At 40.4% G+C, this 7,934-nt stretch overlaps 1 pseudogene; it reads left to right on the top strand.

The window, feature by feature from the left end:
• Positions 1–891: 891 nt before the first annotated feature.
• Positions 892–1,442, top strand: LOC129511253 (T cell receptor alpha variable 13-1-like; annotated as a pseudogene).
• The last annotated feature ends 6,492 nt before the right edge of the window (positions 1,443–7,934 follow it).

Below are 7,934 nucleotides of genomic sequence, written 5' to 3' on the forward strand. Positions count from 1 at the left end.
TTCCTGATCTTAGGGGAAAGGCTCCCAGTGCTTCCCCATTGAGAATGATATTTGCTGTGGGCTTTTCATAGATGGCTTTTAAGATGTTGAGGAATGTTCCCTCTATCCCTACACTCTGAAAAGTTTTGATCAGGAAGGAATGCTGTATTTTGTCAAATGCTTCCTCTGCATCTAATGAGAGGACTATATGGTTCTTGGTTTTTCTCTTGCTGATATGATGAATCACATTGATTGCTTTACGAGTTTTGAACCCGCCTTATGTCCCGGGGATAAATCCTACTTGGTCTAGGTGAATGATTTTCTTAATGTACTGTTGGATCCTATTGGCTAGTATCTTGTTGAGAATTTTTTCACCCATGTTCATCAGGGATATTGGTGTATAAGTCTCCTTTTTTGTGGGGTCTTTGTCTGGTTTTGGAATTAAGGTGATCCTGGCCTCATAGAATGAAATTGGAAGTACTCAATATCTTTCTATCTTTCCAAACAGCTTTAGTAGAACAGAGGTATAAATCTTGATCTCCACATTCTTATTGTGCATTTGATCTCTTATCTAACACATCTAACATAGAAGTTGCTTAACTGATTGCTGCCTTTAAGCATCTGCATCTCTCAGAGGCAAGGCTAAGAGAAGACTATTTCCCCAGTGATTTAAATAGAGATGTGACCACAGACAGTAGTGCACCTATGCTGATGCAGAACACATGGAGGGTTCTTTTTAGTACATTCTGACTAACTAAGCTCTGGCAGAAGCAGGGTCATATTCTTACTATTGGCTGGGTAGACAATGAAGGAAGGTACTCTGCTAGAGAAAAGAATGGGCGACCTGATAGGAGAAGGAGCTGAGCTGGCTTGAGGCTGCAATGCTGAAGCTGATCATAACTGGGAGGAGGCATGAAGACATCCATGGGAGCTTTGATCATGTTCTGGTGGCTGCAGGTGAACAGTGAGTTGAGTCTTTATGGGAAACAGAGGATATTACTGGATATTCTTCAGAAGTCAAGAATGGTTTTACTCAGGTCTCCTCCAATTAGGGTAGAAAGAGAGATTTCTGAAGCATAATAACCTGGAATCTCCTCTCCTTTCTCTGACCTTTTCTTTCTGCATAGGGTTCAGCCAAGGAGAGAATGTGGAGCCGCATCCTTCACCTGAGTGTCCAGGATGGAAACAGCACTGCCATCAACTGGAGTTACTCAGACAGTGGCTCAGACTACTTCCCTTCGTATAAGCAAGAATTTGGGAAAGGTCCCCAGCTCATGATTGATAGACATTCATTCCTCTGTGGCTGAAAAAGAAGACCAAAGACTCACTGTTTTCTTGAATAGGATGGCCCAACGCCTCTCCTGCACATCGCAGCCACCCAGCCTGAAGACTCAGCTGTGTACTTCTGTGCAGCGAGCACACTGTGCTTCCGAGGCACCTGCTGCCTCCACTCAACCCTGTGACTGGGGCAGCCCTTGTCCTTCGGCACAGACCATCAAATACAGCATTTGTCCTATTGTTTGTCTGCAAGTGGAAACTCATATGTTAGACGTTAAAAGCATATTATATTAGGATGGAGATGACCCAGATAGGGCTAGAACATTTTGTTGGATGACTATTGTTTAATGGATTCTTGAAATGATTTAGGAATGTTTTCTTTCGAAATTTAGGTTTTAAGATGACTTTACCTTTGCTCCTCAGACTCATCTCTTATAAATAACTCCTAGGTCCTATTAATACAGTCCTTATCATGGATTGGCACCAAGTATTGTGCTACAAAAGTAGCATTTATAATTTTTCTCATTCTAAAACATTATGTGTCAAAGATAGTTATGTGAAAGTGATTTATCTGTTATCCAATAATAATGCTAACATTCCTTTTAGTCTCTACAAATACTCATTAGAATTAGATTCATGATTTTTTGGCTTTATGTGTTTTGATTCGAGCATTCCCCATTTCATCAATTCTTTCCCTCAAGCATCTGCTTTTTTATTTTTTATTTTTTAATTTTCATTTAACGTGTACTTTAAAATCGCTCTGTGTGGTATTTGAATGAGTTACAGTTTTGTATTAATTTTGTTCCTCTGTATTTGGGGCAAAAGTTGACAGCATCTCTATGTACTTTGGTCACTTTCTTTTCAGAAATTGTGTCTCTGATTTTACCTTGTGGGCCAGGGATGATATGTACTATTTGTGTGTGTGAGGGAAATTAAGTTAGGGAGTAATTTGACAATGCGAGCCTCAGATAAAATTTAGAAGTCTATTCTTGTTTATAAAATTCCTTAAGTATCTATTCATAATAAGTCTCTCACAATATTTTGGAGAAGGATTTCTGTATTTCAATCACTGCTATATTTGCAGTATCTAGGAGAAATTTTTCCACATACCTGATTATTAGTAGATGTTAAAGAAAGAAAGAAAGGAGAATTCCTCTACTTATTTATTATTATTATTATTTTAATTAATTATTTTTATTTCTTTATGATAGAGAGAGAGAGAGAGAGAGAGAGGCAGAGACATAGGCACAGGGAAAAGCAGGCTCCATGCACCGGGAGCCCGACGTGGGATTCGATCCGAGGTCTCCAGGATCGTGCCCTGGGCTAAAGGCAGGCACCAAACCTCTGTGCCACCCAGAGATCCCTACTTATTTATTATTTTCATTGAAGCTTCATGATTGAAGTAAGTTTACAAACTTATTGGGGAAAAATAAAAGTCCTTAAAGTGTATATGGGATTATTTGACTGTTTTAAAACATACTGTTTCTATTTTGATTTCTCTTTCTTAATGATACTCTGCTTGTTTGAAGATAATTCAATTTATTCTTGGACTATGAATTTTTTGTATCATTATAATGAAAGCCTTTCTTTCTGAGATATATGGGAAAACTATTATATGCATGTATCAGCCACTTTACTATTATTGGTAGATTGCACAGAGGCATTTGGACTAATGGCTCATGTAGGGATGACATACTACCAACTTTTCAGCCACTTGTTCACTTTGCCTGAATTAAATATTACTAATCACAACCTTCTTTTTAAGAAAGTTACTTCTCTGGTGTGGTAGAGAAAAGAATGGAATGAAAGAGGTGGTGTAAATAGTTAATTGCCTCATTCTCCACCCCTGTTCAAGAATAGGCTCCTTTCAAGGCCCCTCGAACTTTTAGTAACTATTGATGGATATCATTGGCAATTGGCATGGAGAGTGATATCTCTTAGCTGAGTTATGGTTGTGAGTTATTTGCTAACTGACTTGTTCTTACTGGGAAAGTCCGTGCATTAAATTTGGTTGAAAACACCTGAAAAAGGTGGTTATTACTGTAGCCCCAAATCTCAATGGGCTGGATTCTTTTTTTTTAAGGTTTTATTTATTTATTCATGAGACACACACACACAGAGACACACACACAGAGGCAGAGACACAGCAGAGGAAGAAACAGGCTCCTTGCAGGGAACCTGACATGGACTCCATCCCAGAACTTCAGGATCACGCCCTGGGCCGAAGGTAGGCGCTAAACCGCTGAGGCACCCAGGGATCCCAATGAGCTGGATTCTTTCCCTTCTTATACCATCAGCTCTTGTGGGGTAGAATCAAGGGGGCTCTTGATTGGTCCATTTCCTCCAAGCTTGATAGTGGAGTCAGAGGGAATCATGCCTCTATATTATTGGTTTAATTTCTTCTAAAGTAGGAATTGAGAGAGAGGGTGCAGTTATTACAGTACTAAATGTTTTAAATATGTAAGTGAGAATTGGTTCAGTGAAAGAGTAAAAAGTACTTTTTCCAGAGTGTGCAGTGAGTACTGGCTTAGATCCAGACACGTTCCGGCTTGAAACCTTCACCATGGTTGTGTGTTTGTTTCCTCCAGCCTCAGGACAATATAGTACAAACTTTAAGGCCTTCTCTTGATCCTCTGAAGCCAAATTGGATGCTGAGAGTCTCCCTTTTGTTTGCTTTCTCTAGGATGGTGTGACTGAATTTGTGTGATTTCTCCCAGTCTGACAGAGTGCGGCTGCTTTCTGGAAGCGCTCACTAGCCACTTCTAAAAGCTCACTGTTGTCTTCCTGTCTGTGCTGGTGTCAGGCTATAGTGTGTGTGAAGAATGAGTGAGTGACTGCGTGTTGTGTGTGTCCATGGATCATTTGTGTGGGTCTACACGCAGGCCATCTCCTGTGGCTCGTGGGCAGATTCCTCATGGAGGCCATGCCATGGTTTGTAGGGTCCATGTTGGTTTACAGCCCTCCAGATGCCCTGGGTGCTGCCCCCCTAGGTACTCCCACGTCAGGTGAGCAGTCAGCCTCAGTGTTCTGGATGGGGCTGGAAAGAGTGTTCTCTTTGTAGCATCCTCCAGAGCTGGGGCAACCAGGTGCTCACTCACATGTCCTCTTTTCCCTCCATGGGGAAATCACAGGCTGGAAAGTTTCTCTTGGTGCACAGCTGTGCTAATGGGCAGGGCTGATGAGGGTAAAGTGAAACTGCTCTCGTGCCCTCGTCAATCTGTCCAATCTAGATGTGTTTTGTTCCACAGTGTACTGTTTTTCTCAGCTGGGCTTTTTCATAGGCACTATGTTAGTTTAGCATATAATTCTGGATAAGAGTGGTTTTTTGGGGGGTGCAGACAGAGATGGTAGAAAATTCCTCTTTTGCCATTTTGATTTTGTGTTGAAATTTTTTAATTAATTAATTACTTAATTTTAAACACCTAAATTGAAGGTGGTTTTGGTTTTTTTTTTTTTTTTTGGAAAATTTTGTATATTTTTTTGAAGGAGAGAGATGGCAGGAGCTTGGGGGAGGTGCAGAGGGAGAAGCACACTCCCCCTCTGAGTAGCAGGGCTGGAACAAGATCTCATGATATGATCACGCCAAAGGCAGATGCTTATCCAACTGAGTCATCCAGATGCCCCTAAATTTTTTATTTCAAAATAATTATATGGAAAATTGACTCGTTTTGGTATACTGAGCTGTGAATTTGAATTTTGATACATATTATAAGTCCTATAACCATTAGAGTAGCATATACAGTCCAGGTTCATTTCTCCCCAAAACTCCTGTGTTCCTTTCCTTTGCCTTGACACGTGTGCTTCCATATTCCCAACCAAACAATAGTTTATTCTTATTTTTGTGATTTTAGGAATGTCATATTGATGGGAGCCTACAACATATAGAGTTATGAGAACTATGTGTCTTGGTGGGAGGAACCACATGCCACAGGGCACACGCATGATCTCTACCTCTGTCTCATTGTTTCTTACCCTTGATGATTGGAAGCTACTTTCATAGGAATGGCTCATTATTTCAAGTGTTTAAATTCCTTGAGAGACTTGATTTATATAGTTCTACAAAGTATATTTGGCATTTGGTAATGCAGAGGTGGTGTTGAAATTTGGATCAACTCATATAATCAAGCTGAGGTATGTTCTGTACACAAGCTTCATTGCACAGATATCATCCTAAATTGTTATCAATAGATACCTTCTGACATTTTAAGGGTAATTTAATTGATGAAGATTCACTCTAATCACTACCAATTAGGGTTGGTGATTATCTGGCTTCTGCAGGAGTTGATATGGAATAGCATATCTAATAATCGTTCAACTTTGTTGCACTAGCAATGTCTGTGCAGAGCTGAGCTATAGCACTAGGGTGAGTATTGTGTCAATAAAAGGCCATACCCATGCAAGTTATTTTATTAGTGAGAGAACAATTCAGAGTAATCGGAAATACCTAACATTTTACCATTAGAGTGGGAAATCATTTCTCAAGGATAAAAATTACCTCAAAAGAGTGCAAAGGAAAATATTGCAACCAGTGGCACCAAACACCTAGATTAATTCTCTTCTAATGGCCTTGGATGGGACTGTCTGCTTCATGCAATTACATGTTTCTTTCTAGGATATTGCATGTGCTCTCACCTGTGGAATGCCCACTTCTGCTGAATTTCTGGAGGACTTCAGTTTAGGATCTCTAATATGAGAAACTTTTTCAATTCTTGTCAATAAAGGATGTAGGATATCAATTAGTTGATGTAACCAAGGATCCATTTCTTGTACTTTATCTACCTAACTGGTAATAAAATGTAGATATAAGGTCAATTCGCAAGTCTCAATGGCAATCTTTTCCTGAGGTTGTTCAGAGCACCAAAGGTTTAGGTCAAGTAAAGGTGGTTAAATGAATGGGCAGAGGCAATCTGTGTCTAGGACGAAAGGAAGAGTCTCAAGAGCTTACTTACTTAGTTCAATATGCGAAGATTGGAATACATATGATGTGGCACATTCTGAGTTATGTGGGCCAAAGTGAGCAGTTCATAGTGAGACAGCCTCAGACATTGTAAGGGAAAGACACAGGCCACAAAGGCTAAGGTGGTCGTAGGCCACAGTAGTTGAAGGGTAACTGCTATAATTATTCATTTCAGTGTAATATTCCATTCGTTGTTTCTACTTTTCCAGAGGATTGGGGTGTGACAGGAGAAATGAAATTTCTGTGTGAGGGCTAACCTTACCTAACTGTCCCAGAGAAATTTGTTCTGCTATCTCGGGACTAACTGAAATTGCATAGGCAGTAAACACAGAATCCAGGTGATAGTTAACTCTTGTGATTGCTGTGGTTTTCTGACAGGAGAGTGGTCCAATCCATGTAGAAAAGAAAATACTCGTATCAGTCCATACTCATAGGTCATGGAGGGTATAGCGTTGTGGAAGATCCCTTTGGAGATACTCAAATGTTTCCTTGGGACAGTATTCCGGACCATTATCCATCTTTCCAGATTTTGGGGTTTTGTTGAGTCCCAGAAGGCATGAATAGCCTCACTGTCTGCCATCCTAGGAAAGTCTCCCCACTAGTGTTAGTTTAATTGCATCCCCAGTGTGATGTGTTATCTCTGGTGGATTGCAGCAACTGGTCATCAGAGATCATTTGGCTGCACCAGGCAGCTATCTTGGCTTACATAGCTTGGTTTCATGGATCATCAAATCAATCACTCCTAGTGATTCTTTACAGAATTTAGTGCCAACTTTTCTTCAACTATGATGGTCTATTTTACTTTTTCCATGGTTTTGTCTTTATGGGCTTTTTAAAAGATTTTATTTATTCATGAGATGCAAAGAGGGGCAACACATAAGCAGAGGGAGAAGCTGGTTTCCTGTGAGAAGCCTGATGCGGGACTGATCCCAGGATCCTGGGATCATGACCTGAGCCAAAGGCAGACTCTTTTACACAGATCCACCAGGTTCCCCTTTCTCTTTACTTTATGTTTTTAAAGAGGTACTTACATAAGGACCTTAGTGGGAAATTTTTGTTTTGGATATTGACATGCTTAAGCATCTTAAAAATTATTTTTATGAAATATTTTAAAAATTTCATTGAATACATCAAATGATTTGTGTTTTTGCTGTGCATTTCTACTAGGATGCAGGAGATACATAAAGTGGTTAAGAAGAGTTAGGAAGTTAAGAAACCACGTTGTCCTTATAGCATTTGGAAGATGTGACCTATATTAAAAACATATTGAGGGGATCCCTGGGTGGCTCAGAGGTTTGGCACCTGCCTTTGGCTCAGGGCGCGATCCTGGAGTCCCGGGATCGAGTCCCGCGTCGGGCTCCCTGCATGGAGCCTGCTTCTCCCTCTGCCTGTGTCTCTGCCTCTCTCTCTCTCTCTCTCTCTCTCTCTCTCTCTCTCTGTCTATCATGAATAAATAAATAAATAAATCTTAAAAAAACATATTGACTGACACTGACTACTTGATATTTTGTAAATTGACATAGTCAAGATGTATTCCTTAGTTTGGCTACTTCGATTAATGTTGCTTCTGCTGAGGGATTGTGATTTATAACAGAATCTAGAGTAGGATAGTGTCTCTTGCCATGTGTAGGGTGTCTAGCCAACGTGTCCCCATTTCAGGCCCTGTCCACCAGGGGGTGCAGCTTCCTAGCCCAAACTCATTTCCTGTGTGAATGGAGGG

The sequence above is a fragment of the Nyctereutes procyonoides genome, unplaced genomic scaffold (genome assembly GCF_905146905.1).
Source record: "Nyctereutes procyonoides isolate TBG_1078 unplaced genomic scaffold, NYPRO_anot_genome, whole genome shotgun sequence".
Lineage (NCBI taxonomy): Eukaryota > Metazoa > Chordata > Mammalia > Carnivora > Canidae > Nyctereutes > Nyctereutes procyonoides.